The sequence below is a fragment of the Nomascus leucogenys genome, chromosome 8 (genome assembly GCF_006542625.1).
Source record: "Nomascus leucogenys isolate Asia chromosome 8, Asia_NLE_v1, whole genome shotgun sequence".
NCBI classification, from domain to species: Eukaryota; Metazoa; Chordata; class Mammalia; order Primates; family Hylobatidae; genus Nomascus; species Nomascus leucogenys.
The window spans coordinates 42,561,957-42,579,665 of record NC_044388.1 but is presented as its reverse complement, the minus strand read 5'-3'; the positions used below and the strand labels follow the sequence as shown (position 1 = coordinate 42,579,665).

The following is a 17,709-nucleotide window of genomic DNA, read 5'->3' as shown; positions in this document are numbered from 1 at the left end:
AAGTAGCAAATTCTCTTAATGTATTCTTGCATGTTTGTAGGTTATCATTGCAGATTATTAATGTGACACAGGGTGAGAGAATGATAAACTTTAAGTTGTATGGTATTAAATAATAACCAAATGAAGGCTTATCAGAAGAAGAGATAAAGGCTTCTGAAATTATACCTCAATGGATATTTACAATACAGATTTCAAAAGCTTTATTGAATACTGTCCATGTAATCAGCCCCAGTACCTTACCTTTTCTCAGTTTATGTAATCTTTAGGTCAGCCCTTTGAGTTCAACTCCATTTTAGAGGAGAAAGTTGAAGCTTAGAGAAATTAAGAGATTGTCTAAGATCACAGAGATGATAAATTGCAAAGGTAGAGTTCAAATGATCCCAAGTCTATTTCTTTTTTATAGTGAATGAGTTAGAAAATGATTCAATTTCACACATAAACACACACACACCCCCCACATTTATTTCACATGTAACCTTTCAGTAATGTAGATCAGTGGTCAGAAATTGTGAAATTTTTCTGATTAAATCGGACCAGTTCATTTTGCAGTTGTAGGTTGAAGCAGGTTAAAAAATACTCTCACCTAGCAATCCATAGTTTTCTATTTCTATTGCTGTTTGTTGGGTCCTCTTATCAAGAAAATTGTTAGTGAGAGTGCCATTCCAAAGAGAGAAGAGACCCCTTCTTTCACAATTAGGGATTTTTAAGTCAATTTCACAGTTAGACTTTTTAAGTCAATAACCAGGTTAACTCCAAAGGATTCAGGCAACTCAAAATCTTCTGCTTCAGTTCAGTTCAGTATCACAAGAGTGGAAGTTGCTGGAAAAAGTTTCTGTTTGATTTAAAGTTTATCTTTTTTACTTTAGGCCCTAAAACAGGGAATAGAAATAATCTTTTAGAACATTTGATTCCAGTAAGATTTTGGTGAGCTTATGGGAAGAGGAGTGAAGTGTATCCTTAGTTATTAAGGGGGCTCAGAAATTTTTCCTCTTTTCTTTTTTTTTCAATTGCAAAAACCAGGATTGGTGCCTTCCAAGAACAAAAGCATATTTGCTTGGGGCTAATGATGTTTCTTCAAGGCAATTGGGTAAAGGGATCAAAGAGCCATCAGGAAAAAAATTGAGTTGAAAGTCAGCTAGAAGGCACCTAAAAGTCCTTTTGTGATTACATATTTTTACAGCTTTATTGAGATGTAATTGACATGTAATAAACTGTTCATAAAGTCTACAATTTACATTTTGACTTGCAAATACCTGTGAAGCCATTACCACAATCAGTATAATGAACACATGCATCATGGCCCCAAATTTCCCCATGCCTCTTTGTAATCTCTCCCTGTTACCCCTCTTTGGGACACCCCTTTTTGATTCTCAAAAGACCACTGATCTGCCTTTGCCACTCTAGTGTGTATTTTGTAGAATTTTATATGCATGGAATTGTATAGTATGTACCCTTTTTTGTGGGGGAGGGTCTGGCTTTTTTGAAAACCCAGAATAATTATTTTGAGATTCATCCATGCTGTTGAGTCTATCAAGAGTTCATTCCTTTTTATTGCTGTGTAGTGTTTCATCGGGTAGCTATACAACAATTTGTTTATCCACTCACCTGTTGATGGACAGATAGGTTATTGCCTACGATTTTAATCCAACCCATTTATTTTACTTGTAGAGAAGTCCAAGGAGAAGAAGTCTTCAGAAAGGGGGCTTGGCTAAGGTGTCTACTGCATTTGAGGGGTGATGAGAAGAGTAGCCTGTGACCCTGAGATTGTGTTCCAACAAGCCTGGCAGTTGCATTTTGGCTTGGCCTGATTTGCTTGGGATGACCTTTCCTTTGACATCTCTAACCCTCCAACTCTGAACTTATAGTAACAGGCATTTTTTTTAAAAGACTGTATGAAATTTTATCTGCATATATTTATCTACACATCTCTCTATGTCATTGATAGACTTCTTTTTTGCTGTACATAGGAGATACCTTGTATACGGCGATGTGAGTCTCAGAGGATAAGGTAACCCATGTTTATTCTAGGCCAGTCTTTTTTCACCTGGTTTCTTAATCGCATCCCTCCTCTTTCCTCAGGGACCGAGAGCCTTTAATTATCTCTTCTTTCTACCAGTTCTTTAGCCACAGCCTATAATCTTGTGCAATTTCTCCACACCCTTCCCTCTAAGCCTCTCCGTTGATCCTATGTAAGCCTCTAGTTCTTACCTGATTTGTCTCCTTCCCTTTGAGCAAAGTTTCTGGAAAAAGTAGCCTACACTTGATGTCGTTACTTCCTCACTTTCCATTCCCTTGTTCTTAACCCTTCAGTTGCTTTCTCTGATGCACGTGGTGCTATTGATTTGTCCCCTGAATTCTTAGACTCTTCCTCCCTTGGCCTCTGTGAATGACTCACTCCCTCTTGGGTTTCCGTCTACTTGTCTGAATGTTCCTATTTTTAATCTCTAGTTGAGCTCATCCCCAACTATTCCTCAGAACTCTGTCCTTGTGTCCTTGACCTACTGCTCTTCTTTCTTTTCTTTTCTTTTTTTTTTTTTTGTGACAGAGTTTCGCTCTTGTCGCCCAGGCTGGTGTGCAGTGGTACAATCTTGGCTCACTGCAACCTCTGCCTCCTGGGTTCAAGTGATTCTCCTGTCTCGGTCTCCCGAGTAGCTGGGATTACAGGGTGCCCGCCACCATGACTGGCTAATTTTTATATTTTTAGTAGAGACGAGATTTTGCCATGTTGGCCAGGCTGGTCTTGAATGCCTGACCTCAAGTGATCCACCTGCCTCGACCTCCCAAAGTGCTGGGATTACAGGGGTGAGCCACCACGCCCAGCCCCTACTGCTCTTCTTTTCTCTGTCGTGTCTTTCTGGAAGGCCTCTTGTGTTTTGCATATTCTAATTACGTGGTCGCTGGTGATGCACCTAAATGCATATTGATAACCACAAGCTACACACTAGAAGACCATTTCTTTGGATTTTGGACAGGGAGAAACAGATCATCTCTAAAACGGAACTCATAGTTCCCTTCAAACATCCTCGTCCCACTAAAGACACCACCATTCATTCAACCATCCAGGCTAGACACTCAGCCACTGTCTTTAATCTTCCCCATCCATTGTAGTTATTCCTTGACCCTGTGCTTTCCTCTCCGGACAGTTCAGGGCTTTATCACCTGGATTATTGTAATAATCTAATGTTAGCCATCTCCTCACCCCCACCTTCCATTTACCCTTAAATCAGTGTGTTGTCCACAGTGTACCCCCCATGTGTTCTTTGATGGATACCTTTTCTGCTTAAAAACACCATAATAGATTTCCTACTGAAAAGAGTTCAAATCCTCTTAACTTTTCATATAAGATTTTTAATAATGTGATCCCCTACCTATGCCTGCAGCTTTTATGATCTTATTCTGCAGTTTTTTTTTATTTTGCTATACCAGCTCTTATTCATCTGTCTTTCTTTTTTCTTTTTCTTTTTTTTTTTTCTCTGTCGCCCAGGCCAGGCTGGAGTGTAGTGACGTGATCTTGGCTCACTGCAACCTCCGCCTCCTGGGTTCAAGTGATTTTCCTGCCTCAGCACCCTGAGTGGCTGGGATTACAGGCATGTGCCACCATGCCTGCCTAAATTTTGTATTTTTAGTAGAGACGGGGTTTACACCATATTGGCCAGGCTGGTCTCAAACTCCTGACCTCAAGTGATCCAGCCACCTAGGCCTCCCAAAGTGCTGGGATTACAGACGTGAGCCACCGTGCCCGGCCTTATTCATCTTTCAAGACCCTTCTAGGTGTTTCTTTTCTGTGTCCACAATATCCTGTGCATTCTTGTCATACGACACTCATTATAATACACTGAAACATTCTAGTTTTTGTCTGTGCTTCTTGCAAGACTAAGATCTGCGAGGGCAGGAGGTTGGTCTGTTCATCACCCATCCCACCCCCCGAGGGTCTAACATAATTCCTGGCATACAATAAACACTCAATAAGTGTTTGTCAACAAAAGTAATAAACATCCCATGACCTTTTAGAACGTAAAAGCGCTGTCAGTTACTCCAGCTCACTGAATGCTCATAATAGTCCATGAGGGTAATAGCACCACAACTCCACTTCACAGATAAGGACACACAGGAGAGAGGGCTTCAGCTATTCCTCAAGGTCACAGGCAGATCAACTGATTGTAAATCCAATATTTTTTTTCCTTACATTTGTGATTTTGGAAAATGTCAGTGTGTTAGGACAGAGATTTAGTTTGACTCTTTAAACATTTATTGAAACAACTATTATCTATGAGCCACAATCCTAAGTGTGAAAGCAATGAAGGAGAGTGGAGGAGACCACTTATTCCTGGTAAGGTTCTAGACACTCACAGTCTCCCTCCCTCCCTCCCTCCCTCCCTCACTCCCTCCCTCCCTCCCTCCCTTCCTTCCTCGCTCCCTCTCTCTCGCTCCCTCCCTCCCTCGCTTTCTTCCTTCCCCCTCTCTCTTTTATTTTATTTACTTAGTTGAGATCCAGGGTCTCACTCTCTCACTCAGGCTGGAGTGCAGTGGCACAATCATAGCTCACTGCAGCCTTGAACTCCTGGGCTCAAGTGATCATCCTGTCTCGGCCTCCTGAGTAGCTAGGATTACAGGTGCACGCCACCATGCCCGGCTTTATTTCTGTAGAGATGAGGTCTCACTGTGTTATCCAGGGCAGGTCTCAAACTCCTGGCCTCGAGCAATCCTCCTGCCTTGGCCTTCTGAAGTGCTGGGATCACAAGTGTGAGCCACCGTGCCTGGCCCTTCCTTCGTTTCCTTCATTCTTTCTTTTTCTTTCTTTTTTCCACGATGTGGGGTAGAGGGGCTGGCTTGTGCATTGTAGGATGTTTAGCAGATTCTCTGGCCTCTATCCCTAGATGCTGGTAGCAACACCCCCACCTCGTTGTGACAACCAAATATGTCTTCAGGCATTGCCAAATGTCCCCAGTTGTGTGTGCATGAGACAAATTTGCCCCCAGCTGGGAACCGCTGTGGTGTGGATAGACTTAAAAAGGAGGGGATTAAGAATAAGAGGGCTTTGCTTTGCTTTGCTTCCCAAAGCATGGCAGGTGTTCCATGGGTGAAGTTCTGTATGGGCTAAGAGTCAGGGGAGTAGGGAGGGAGAGAAGGAGATGTTAGGAGTGTGTCTGCCTGGAAGCAGAGGCCAGTAGGAGTTCTGGAAGAAGATAGAAGACGGGGGAGTGGTGTTGAAGGGTGGGGTCCTAGAGAACCCATGAGAATAGGAACGTTGGCTATGCAATGGGAGAGGAAGAAATGTGTGTGCGTATGTGTGTGAAATGTAGATCTCAGCTCATCCTACCGAACCAAATTCTAAAGAGGAGAGTCAGTTGTTCTTTGGAAGATCAGACTTGGGGAGAAGCCAGGCTATAAATCCTGGAGGGGAGGACTTTACTGCCACTTAGAAATCAGGCCTGAAACACCCATAATATTTGTCAGTCCACATTTTAGTGTTCTTAAGTAAGTGTGCAGGGTGTGGGGGATGAAATATGGCAGGTATTTGATTTAAAAAGCCTGCACAGATTTAATGTCCTGATAAAATGTATTAAATCTTTTAAGGTTTTAATGAATCTAGTATGTGTTTCATAAATCAAGAACTCTGCTAAGCCATCTTCTGGTTTAATAAGAGTAAACTAGGAAATTGCTCTGAGCAGAAGCAAAATACATTTATATCACACTGAAAAGTAATAGATTTTTAAGCTGAGGGGGTCTTTCTGGGCTTTTTATGCTGTTTGCTTATTATGTTGCTTCAACTCCTTCAAAGATTAAACCACAGGCAAACATGTGCTTAACCGTATCAAGATGTGAACTAGCACAAAGGTAAATATTATTTGGAAGAGAGCAGAAAACAAAGCCAGTATTTCCTTACCCTTAGACCTAGGACCAGGTTGATTTCTGCACTGACACCTGGCTTTGTGTATGTAGGCGTAAGGTGGTTGGTTAAAAATCATTATTAACTGTTATTAAATCACCTTTCCCAAGTTCTCTCGCTCCTCCATCCTCACCCCCTTAGCACATCTGCCAGATTGAAGCCGTGAGTGTATAAAATACTTCTTGAATCTTACAGCTGGCTGTGGAATGGCCTTGTTAAACTTGCTGGCCAGACTGTCCAAAGCAAGTGTTCAGAGATCCTTCTGTCATCTTAAACCCAAGGGCCGAAGTGTTCGCTTTGGTTCTTTTTCCTTCCTTCCAGCCCCATTGCTCAAGCTCCCCTGGGAATGGGAAAGGGGCTTTTGGGGGTGTGGGTGTAACAGATGGGTATCTCTGAGCAGGCTGGAGCTTGAAGCCTCACTACCCAGCTTCCTTGGTGGATGGGCAAGATTCTGGGGTGAGATGGTGGTTCAGGGAGTTGGGGGGAGGTGGTGTTGAAGGAATGAAGGGGGGTGGGGCTTGAACATTCCAGTGCACAAAAGCTGGCAGGGCTTGTGAGCTCTGCAGGGGAGGGAGCGGGCCCGTAAAGCTCAGTGTGGAGAAGCCTGTCCAACCTCATTAGCTGTCACGGGCAACAATACTGATCTGGCAATAGAGGCGATTCCAAACCTGTTGGTCATTAATCACCCGCCTGACAGTTGCGAATGGAAGTGGAAAAACCTCATCCCCCCTCCACCCTTCCCCTCCTCCTGGGCCCAGCTCTGGAGTTTAGAGTTACCTCTTGGTGTATATGTGGTTCACGGCTGTGTGCTGGGTCCTTCCCACTTGGCTTTTTTAGCGGGTCGTTTTCAGCACGGAGAGGCTACAGGTTGGCCAGAGCCTGGCAGACAGTGATTCCGGGCACAGAGACTGGGGAGCAAGAAAATGAAAGGTAGTGGCCTCCGGAGGGGGGACCTCAGCTGTGACCCCTCTGGGATCTAGGGCTGGGTCTTGGCAAGCTGGTGGAGTCAGGGAAGGCTGTCATCAGCACCCAGGCCTCGTCTTTCCACACCCGCCCTCTTGTTCCCTGGCACACCCTTCTCTCCCTCCTTCAGCCACTAGGTGCCAACATATTTTCCTTTATGTTCCTTTTCCCTGCCCTTCCCACCCTCCCTTCCCTTCCCTTCCCACCATTCCCAAATAAGCAGATCCTGCTGGCAGGAAAAGTTTTCATCTCAATTTTTTCCATCTCACTCTGAATTTAAGCCCCATTTCGTTTCTCAGAGGGGCTTGGCTTTTCAGCCCCATCTCTAGCTGTGGCAGTGGGGGAAGAGTGATGTTTGTATTTTAATAGTGATATTGATATTTCATGTGTGAGAGTGCAGTCAGGGCGGTGGGAGGAGAGGCCTGGTCTGCACAGGTGCCTCTGAAATCAACCAATGGGAAGTGCTGCTTAGTTTCTTGGTCTATCTCTGTAAGTTTTCTTCATAAAGGAGGGAGGAGAAGAGAGATGGAGCAGAGGACATCTACAGACCAGACTAGGATGAGGACTTCTGTCACTCAAGTTTCTTTTTTTTTGAGATGGAGTCTCGCTCTGTCGCCCAGGCTGGAGTGCAGCAGCGCGATCTCGGCTCACTGCCTCCCTGGTTCCAGTGATTCTCCTGCCTCAGCCTCCCGAGTAGCTGGGACTACAGGCACCCACCACCATGCCCAGCTAATTCTGTCACTCAAGTTTCTTGCATGCTCTTCAGTGAACGTGAGCCAGGTTACATTTAAGAGAGAAGATTCAACTTCTGCTCAGTTTCCCAGGATGTAGAGGGAGGAGGAGTGTAAGGAATTAGCCAGGAATTCCTGAAAGAGTAACGTCAAGATAATTTACACACTTCTTAGCTCTTCTGCTGGGCAGGCCTGAGAGAGTAACCTGAGTGCTAACAACCAAGGAAGGGGAGAAATTGCAACAAAAATTGTCAAGGGGTCTAAACTAGTCCTCTAGTTTTCCCAAACATTTCTGCATTCCGTGGGTGCAGATGACCCCTGGTCTTGGCCACGTTTGTTGGTGCCGTCTGCTCTCTCCATAGCTTCTCTGACCTCTTGCTACTCATTATAGCATTAGGCAGAGGATGGTCACATCTGTCCACAGTTGATCTGTCCAGGCTACCCTGACAAAGACAAATTCCCATGACAAACTCATAGGAACAAAATGGAAAGGAGGGATGGTCACAAATACAGCATTTTAGGCTGGCTTCCCAATTTCTCATATACCCCTTTATTCTTTTGTTTTTTTTGAGACGGAGTCTTGCTCTGTCACCCAGTCTGGGGGTCTTGCTCTGCCACCCATGCTGGAGTGCATTGGCACAATCTCAGCTCACTGCAACCCTTGCCTCCCAGGTTCAAGTGATTCTTGTCCCTCAGCCTCCCGTGTAGCTGGGACTACAGCTGTGGGCCACCATGCCTGGCTAATTTTTGTATTTTTTAGTAGAGATGGGGTTTTGGTATGTTACCCATGTTGGTCTCGAACTTCTGGCCTCAAGTGATCCACCCGCCTGGGCCTCCCAAAGTGCTGGGATTACAGGCATGAGCCACCACGCCTGGCCTCCTTATGTTTTCTCTAATATAATGGTTGTTCTTAATTCCAGCTACACATTAGAATCACTTGGTGATGCCTGGGCCACATTCCCAGATATTCTGATAACATTGGTCTGGGGTAAGGCCCCCACAAGGAGATTTTTTTTTTTTTTTTGAGTCAGGGTCTCATTCTGTTGCTGAGGCTATGGTGCAGTGGTCTCATTATAGCTCACTGCAGCCTTGAATTCTTGGGCTCAAACAGTCCTCCCACCTCAGCCTCTTGAGTAGCCGGGACTACAGACATGCACCACCACACTTGGCTAATTTGTAATTTTTTTTGTAGAGATAGGGTCTTGCTTTGTTGCCCAGGCTGGTCTTGAACTCCTGGTCTCAAGTGATCCTCCCTCTGCCTCCCAAGTGCTGGGATTGCAATCATGAGCCATTGTGCCCTGCCAGGGATTTTTTTTTTTGAGACAGGGCCTTGCTTTGTTACCCAGGCTGGAGTGCAGTGGGGCAATCACAGCTCACTACAGCCTCTACCTCCCAGGCTCAATTGATCCCCGCACCTTAACCTCCTGAGTAGCTGGGACTACAGGCATGTGCCACCATGCCCGGCTAATTTTTGTATTTTTAGTAGAGGTAGGATTTCGCCATGTTGCCCAGGCTGGTCTTGAATTCCTGGGCTCAAGCGATCTACCGCCTCGGCCTCTCAAAGTACTGGGATTACAGGGTTAAGCCACTGTGCCCAGTCAGAGATATTTGGGAAAAGCTCTTTAGGTGACACAAGCCTCAGCTTGGGCTGAGAAGTAGTGGTGTCATATTTGTAAACTCATCATGGCAGTTCACACCATGGTATCTTTGTTTTTGAGATTTACCTCCTGGAAAGCCACCTTCCTCTTTTCTCTGCACTGTTTATTTATTTATTTATTTTTTGAGATGGAGTCTCGTTCTGTCACCCAGGCTGGATTGCAGTGGTGTAATCTCGGCTTACTGCAACCTCTGTCTCCCAGGTTCAAGTGATTCTCCTGCCTCTGCCTCCTCAGTAGCTGGGACTACAGGCATACACCACTACACCTGGTTAATTTTTTTGTATTATTAGTAGAGACGGGGTTTCACCATGTTGGCCAGACTGGTCTCGAACTCCTGACCTCAGGTGATCCACCTGCCTTGGCCTCCCAAAGTGCAGGGATTATAGGCATGAGCCACTGTGCCCAGCCCTTGGCCCTGTTTAGAAGAGAGAAGTAAAAGATATAGTTCTTAGCTGAGGAAATGACATGTGCACACACAGAACAGTTCTATGTAAAGGCTAAATGATCTGAAACAAAATATAGGCGCTACAGGGGCTCAGAGGAGGACTGGAGTAATCAGAGAAAGTGGTGAGGAGGAAAGAGACTTGGGTGGATAGCATTTAGGTAAGTGGGCAGGAAAGGTGGGGGACTTCAGGCAGAGGGCCAGCATGAGCAGATGAGTAGAGGCTGAAACAACAGGGCCTATGCTGGGGACAAGGAGAGGGTTTGCTTGACTAGATGGGAGGCTCAGCTCAGGTTCTTTCTCCTCCTTCAGCCGGCACTCATCCGTCCAGGATTCCTACAGCATCACTGCAAGTTCCACTTAGTCCTGGACTGCTGTGTACTGCTCAGTCACTTTCATGTGTATGTCACTAGTTCTCTCAATCAGATATACAAGCAACTGGAAGGCAGGGAGTATACTTTATATAAGTTGGGACTTATTCAACACAATGCAGTGCAATTCAAGCCAATTCGATTCAACGCAATCCAATCCAATTCAATTCAACATGTTTTTATTGAGTACCAGCTATGCGCCTGTTCTAGGCTTTTGAGATTCGATTAAACAGACAAAGATACTGGCCTTCCTGAGCTTAGTTCTCACAGGAGCATACAGACAAAAAGATATACTATACATAATATTAGATAAATTAGATATTATGGTAGAAGGTGATAAGCACCAGGGAGGAAATGAAAAGAAGGCCAGGGTCCTGGGGCTAAGGAGTGAGTGTGTCCATGCGTGTCTGTGTGTTATTAAATGGAAGTTATTAAATGGAAAGTATCAAGCAGAAGACATTATGAAAAAGAAGGCACTATTAATAGAGGTATTAAATAGAAAGTCAGAGTATGTCTCATTGAGAAGGTGATAATTTACCAAAAACATAAAGGAAATGATGGGGCTGGCCAAGAAGATTTCTGGAAGAGAAGTTTCCAAACGGAGCACAGCTAGAGAATGGCCCTAAACAGGAGCATCCTAGTGTGTTTGAGGAATGGCAGGGAGGCCATGCGGCTGAAGCCAAAGCTGCTGAAGGAGACGGTGTGGCGGGAGGAGATTGGAAAGGGCGCAGGGAGCTAGGTCTTAGAAGCCACCCCGTGGACTTCAGCCACTCCTCCAAATGAGATGGGAACTCTCATGGGCTTTCAAACCAATGAGCAACTTCTGTTTCTAAAAGATCTTTTGGCTATAGTGTTGAGAATAGATGATAGGGGTTGGGAGGTGGAGAGTGGGACCAGGGTAGAAGAAGATCTGTCAAGAGACTGATTTTTACAGACACAGCTGAACCTATGCAACTCAGAGAAAGAAGACCTTCAGCATATTCATGTTGGAAGGCTACACACGATTCTCATGTGCTCGTTAAGAACTTCATTATAAGACACACATTATTTAGATTTTTGACCTGACTGAATAAGCCTGATCATCCAGTTTATTCACCAGGGCTGGCTTCAGGAGAGACATTTCCCCTGCTAATCATCACATAAAGATTTGTAATTGTCAGTTAAAAATCTGATGGTTTAAAGATAGCTTTCAAAACATTCCAAAGAGTTTTGAGCAAGACAACATATTAGAATGAGTGTATATTCTTCCAAAGGGGCATTTTGAATGGGATGATATTTATTTTGATATCTAAGTCCTGCTATGTTTGCTTTAAAAATTTTAGTACTTTATAGTATCTCTTCTGTGTTCTCTTACTATTGAGTGGAGGCTTGGCATTCAGCACACAGTATACTTAAGAAGAGCCTGGGAAATGGAATTAAGCCTTGGGCATGTTGATATGTGTTTATTTGCAAGGCAGTATTAAAAATTTCATTTGAATTTCCAAATCCAACTAATTTTGAGGGGCCAAACTACTTTTTTTCCTTGAAAAAAGTAAGATATATTTAAAAGAGGTTCTTTCCCTTCCCCTCCTAAGAAGCAAAGGTAACTACTTTTCTGTTAAGCTTCTTACAAGTCCATTTAAATGAATGAGCAGCCAGGGGGGTTATCAGTCTGTCCCCAAGTCAACATTACTGAGCAGCTTCGTGGGTGTTAGTTATTGAGAGGGGATTTAAAAAATAGAGGCTGGGCGCAGTGGCTCATGCCTATAATCCCAGCACTTTGGGAGGCCAAGGCAGGCAGATCACCTGAGGTCAGGAGTTTGAGACCAGCCTGGCCAACATATTGAAACCCTGTCTCTACTAAAAATACAAAAATTAGCTGGGCATGGTGGTGCACACCTGTAATCCCAGCTACTCAAGAGGCTGAGGCAGGAGAATCACTTGAACCCTGGAGGCGGAGGTTGCAGAGAGCCAAGATCTTCAGCCTGGGTGACAGCGAGATGCCGTCTCAAAAAAAAAAAACAAAAACAAAAAACCTCCATTTTGCCCTCATGTTGCTCCCAATCTGGCAGGGAAAATAGACCATAAAACAACACTAGAAGGGGACTGTTGGGGGATTAGAGAAAAGAAGATTCTTGGCCAGGTGCGGTGGCTCATGCCTGTCATCCGAGCACTTTGGGAGGCCAAGGCAGGAGGACTGTTTGAGGCCAGGAGTTTGAGACCAGCCTGGGCAACATGGGAAAACCCAGTTTCTACAAAAAAATCCGAAAAGTTAGCCAGGTGTGGTAGCACATGCCTGTAGTCTCAGCTACTTGGGAGGCTGAAGTGGGAGGATCTCTTGAGCCCAGGAGGTCGAGGCTGCAGTGAGCGGTGATTGCACCACTGCACTCCAGCCTGGGTGACAGAGCACGACTTTGTCTCAAAAAAATAAATAAAACTGAAAAAGAAAAGGAGACTCCTTATTCCTATGTGTGTCATACATGTGTGTAGTTTTAAACGTTTTCAATATTTTATAACATCCATGATCTCATTTCATTTAGGCCCAATGATAATTCTCTGAAATAAAGTCACAGAGAGTCACGGCTGCAAAGGACCTCAGAGATCATCCATTTTATCCAATCCCTTGATTCTATACGGAGGAAACCAAGGCATGGATATGGGAAGTGCTTTGTCATGGTCACACAGAAGCAGAGGAGCTGGAATGGGAACCCAGGGCCCTTGGTTCTATTCCACATTCTTTCCTACACTTTCAGAATGGGGAGGGCGGTTGGATTGAGGCCACAGGAGCATTTAATGAAGCCCAGGGGAGCCCAGGTGGGGACGAGGTGATGGTTCAGGATGAGGATTTGGGAGGTGGGGTCACTGTAAGGACATCCCGAGGCCCAGAGTCACAAGGGGAAATATTAGCTTTTAATTATCACTTTCTGAGGCTGCCCCTGCCACAGTTAGGGTGTCTGGAGCTGCGGAATCAGGCAGGCAAGGAATGCCTGCTGGAATGAAGGCGGCCAGCAGTCATTACACGAGGCCTCAGTCACGAACGGAATTCCTCAGCGTGGGGCGCTGACGTTCCAGCCACCAGCCACTGGCTGGGAACAAAGACCTGCACATGGGACACCCCAGGAGCAAGGTGTTTGCCCCTTCCTGTGACCCGAGCCCTCCAGCGCACAGGCGGCGAAGCGTTGTAGAGCCACCCAGGACCTTTCAGCTGCGGCCAGGCCCATGCCCAAGTGCTCAGGCCCAATAATGTCCTGCTGTCCTGCCATGCCCCATGCCCCAAGGCGTCCCAGCCCTGGTTCGGGGCCATGCAGGGAATTGAGGCAGGGAAGGCATGGGGAACCCTGGTCTCCTGGGAGGAAAGGAGACCCAGGAGCATTTATTATTTTATTTTAGCTTTTTAGAGATAGGACTTCTAGATCCAACTAATTAGCAAACTCATACACAATATTTTTTTTTTTTTTTTTTTTTGAGGTGGAGTCTTGCTCCATCACCCAGGCTGGAGTGCAGTGGTGCAGTCTCGGCTCACTGCAACCTCTGCCTCCTGGGTTTAAGCGATTCTCCTGCCTCAGCCTCCTGAGTAGCTGGGATTACAGGTGCTTGCCACCACATCAGGCTAACTTTTTGTACTTTTAGTAGAGACGAGGTTTCACCATGTTGGCTAGGCTGGTGTTGAACTCCTGACCTTCAGCGATTCTCCCGCCTCGCCCTCCCAAAGTGCTGGGATTACAGGCGTGAGCCACTGCTCCTGGGCTCTACACAATATATATATATATATATATATTATTTTTTTTTTTTTTAAATGGAGTTTTGCTCTTGTTGCCCAGGCTGGAATGCAATGGCATGATCTCCGTTCACCGCAAACTCCACCTCCCGGGTTCAAGGGATTTCTCTTGCCTCAGCCTCCTGAATAGCTGGGATTATAGGCATGTGCCACCACACCCGGCTATTTTTTTGTATTTTTAGTAGAGATGGGGTTTCTCCATGTTGGTCAGACTGGTCTCGAACTCCCGACCTCAGGTGATCCTTCCACCTCAGCCTCCCAAAGTGTTGGGGATTACAGGTGTGAGCCACTGCACCCGGCCACAATGATTTTTTTTAAAAAATCATAATATATATTTAAAATAGAGAAAAATTAGAAATAGCCTAAGAATATCATGCAGTCATCAAAATGCTGAGGCTGTATGGAAAAAAAAGCTTAAAACATAATGGTTAGCAAAAAAAGCAGGATATTATATATACAGTGTTTTTTATATATACACATAAAAAACGTACTCTATTCTTTTTTTTTGAGACAGGGTCTCACTCTGTCTCCCAGGCTGGAGTGCAGTGGTACAATCACAGCTCACTGCAGCCTCAACCTCCTGGGCTCAAGCGATCATCCCACCTCAGGCTCCGGAGTAGCTGGGACTTCAGGCATGCGTCACTGCACCTGGCAATTTTTTTTTTTTAATAGCGATCGGGTCTTGGGATGTTGTCTACACTGGCCTTGATCTCCTGGCCTCAAGCAATCCTTCCGCCTCAGGCCTCCCAAAGCACTGGGATTACAGGTGTGAACCATCACACCCGGCTGTGTTTCTTGTAGTAGCAAAGTGGACACATGTTGGGACTACCAGACACCAGGTAATTGGGTCAGGCCTGGCTTTTGTGTGCGGCTTCTTGACCATGGCATTTAGAGCAGCACTCCTCATACTTGAACTTTACTCAGGGGATTTTGTCAAAATGCAGATTTAGAGTCATGGATCGGGATGGGGCCTGTGAGTCTACATTCCCTTTTAACAAGTTTTATTTTTTGGCTGGGTGCTGTGGCTCACGCCTGTAATCCCAGAACTTTGGGAGGCTGAGGTGGGCAGATACTTGAAGCCAGGAGTTTGAGACCAGCCTGGCCAATGTGGTGAAACTCCGTCTGTACGAGAAATACAAAAATTAGCTGGGTGCGGTGGTGCATGCCTGTAGTCCCAGCTACTTGGGAGGCTGAAGCACAAGAATAGCTTGAACCCAGGAAGTGGAGGCTGCAATGAGCCTGGGCCACTGCACTCTAGCCTGGGTGACAAAGCGAGACTCTTTCTCAAAAAAAAAGTTTTATTTTTTAATTGACACCTAATAATTGTACATATTTATGGGGCCCATGTGATATTTTGATACCTATATACAATGTGTCATGATCAAATCAGGGTAATCTGCATATCCATCACCTCAAACATTTATCATGTCTTTGTGTTGGGAACATTCCAAATCCTCTCTTGTAGCTATTTGAAAATATACAATACATTCTTGTTAATGGTCATCACCCTACACTGCTATAGAACACTAGGATTTATTCCTGCTATTTCCTATGTAGCTGTAACTTTGTATCTGTTAGCCAACCTCTCCCTCCCCAACCCCTGTCCTCCCCACCCCTCTAGTGACCACAGTTCTACTGAGTCACTAGTCTGCATTTCTAAAGGGCTTCCAGGCTGGGCACGGTGGCTCACGCCTGTAATCCCAGCTCTTTGGAAGGCCAAGGCGGGCGGATCACCTGAGGTCAGGAGTTCCAGACTAGCCTGGGCAACACGGTGATACCCTGTCTCTACTAAAATACAAAAAAAGTTATCTGGGGGTGGTGGTGCATGTCTGTAATCCCAGCTACTCAAGAGGCTAGGCAGGGTGATCACTTGAACCCGGCAGGCAGAGGTTGCAGTGAGCTGACATTGTGCCGTTGCACTCCAGCTTGGGTGACAAGAGCAAAACTCTGTCTCAAAACATAGAATAAAATAAAATAAAGGGCTTCCAGGTGATGGTGACACTACTGGTTTGAAAGCCATGCTTAGAGGAATGAGCCTTTCAAAGGGGAGTTCGTGGGAATGAATTTATCCCAAACCTCACCTGAATCATGGTCTTCTCAGTGCTTTCCACTGAGGGTCCCATTTTTCGGACCCCTTTGCGTGGTCCCTGCCTTTTCTGGACACTTGGGTCCCTGTTGACCCCTCCGAGCACTTGCAGCACTCACTGTCTGCTCTCCTCATTTGGCCCCTCAGCATCCCATGTCTATGCTGCTTTGAGTCCCTTCGTTATCAATACTTCCCCCATGAGGCGGTCGGCTACCTGTGCTTCACTTGCTTCTGTTCTTGTAAGTTTCAGCCACGACACTGTGGGGACAGCCAGGATCCCAGGTACACTGATTCCTTGACTCCATCTGCCCTTGTGCAGCCAACAGCTCCTTTCCTGGGCCCTGTAACCTTGCTCAGTTGGCCCAGAGAGCCCCTGCTGGGCCAGTCTCTCTGTCCCTATTTCCTGGGACTCTGTTTTTAGAACAATAAGGTGAATTCTGTTCATCTCCTAAGAAAGCGTTGAGTTCCGGAATGGGGGAAACATACTTCTCTCTTGGCAGAGGAGGAACCACCCAGTCAGGCGGGCCAAGGCCCCATTGATCAGAGTCCAGTGAAAAAGTGGCTTCTCAGGAGCCCTGGATGCTGGCCCACTTCGAGACAACTTCTTCTTTCAACTTCCTTTCATGTGTTTTAACTTCACAAACATGCCAGTTTCCAGCTGCCCCTCAGAGACAGCGGCGGTGACGGTGGTGGGAAGGACACCGCGGTAGGGGTCAGATGGAGTGGGGTGGGGAGGGTGGTGGTGGGATGTTTCACCCTATTAGGGACGTTTCTGTTGGGGACCAAGGTTATATCACAGATGACTCATGCGATAACACAGTTACATGCATTAAAATATAGATGCCCACAAAGGGCACAATTACTTACAGAGACCTTGCCCCTTTCTTTTGCTCTTTATATCTCTCTATTCTCTCTCTCTTTCTCCACCCCCCCCCCCCCCCCCCACAAATACTTAACCAATTAAGTCCGTCGAGTGCTATTTGCAGATGATGGTGTGGAATTGTGCTGGAGTTGTGTCCGGCCTCATTAAATGTCAGGATTAACAATACAGCAGTTGGCAATCAAGGCTGCTCTGTGGCTGTTAGTCATTAATCACCATCTGACAGTCCTGAATTGGAAACGAGGAGCCTGTTCACATGTGCTCTGTGTACCTAGTTACCCTCTTGGTAATCAGTCTCGGAAAAGTTTTCTTTGACTCCCTGCCTGCAAAGGCCTCTGTCCTGGCGAGGAGGCACAGGGTCACTGGGCTTTCTCCCCTCTCCTCCTCCTCCTCCTCACTGGGAAAAGAAGTTGAGGTCCTGAAAAAACAAGGGGAGAGAGAAGCATATTGTTTTTGGCCTGCTCTTTCCCTCTTAGGCCTGTTTTATGTAGCCTTGTTTTTATATTCTGGCCCGATGGCCAGGAAAATTCTTTTTCTCCCTGAAGAAATCCTAAAAGACAGCAGGGAGCTTGGTCCTGTTCCAAGAGCTGCTGGGGTAAGTTTGTAAAGTGCAGTCCTTCCGCAGCTGCTCAGGTGTAGACCTCTCTCTGCGAGAAGGGCCACTTGACTCATTTCAGGTATTGCTACCAGCAACTCGGGCCTGACTTCGGGCAGGTCTTCTGGATCCCTCTGCAGAATCGAGAGGAAGGACTAGTTTCTCTTTGGGGTCCATTCTCAGGACCTTGCTTTATTCATTCATTCATGCATTCAAGAAATATCTATTGAGAGCCTGTTACCTGCCAGGCACAGACTGGGCATTGAGGCTACAGCAGCAAACGCACAGGCAAAGCCTGTGCCCCCATGGTGGTTGCCTTTGCGGGGGAGATAAGCA

General features: G+C 45.9%; 1 long non-coding RNA gene across 1 annotated transcript; it reads right to left on the bottom strand.

Annotated features, from left to right (window-relative positions):
• Positions 1-185: 185 nt before the first annotated feature.
• Positions 186-16,311, bottom strand: LOC105740160. The gene is made up of 3 exons (XR_001116193.2): positions 15,894-16,311; positions 6,668-6,798; positions 186-869 (listed from the first exon to the last, which is right to left on the bottom strand). It is a non-coding gene; the product is annotated as an uncharacterized LOC105740160 (long non-coding RNA).
• Between the last annotated feature and the right edge of the window lie 1,398 nt (positions 16,312-17,709).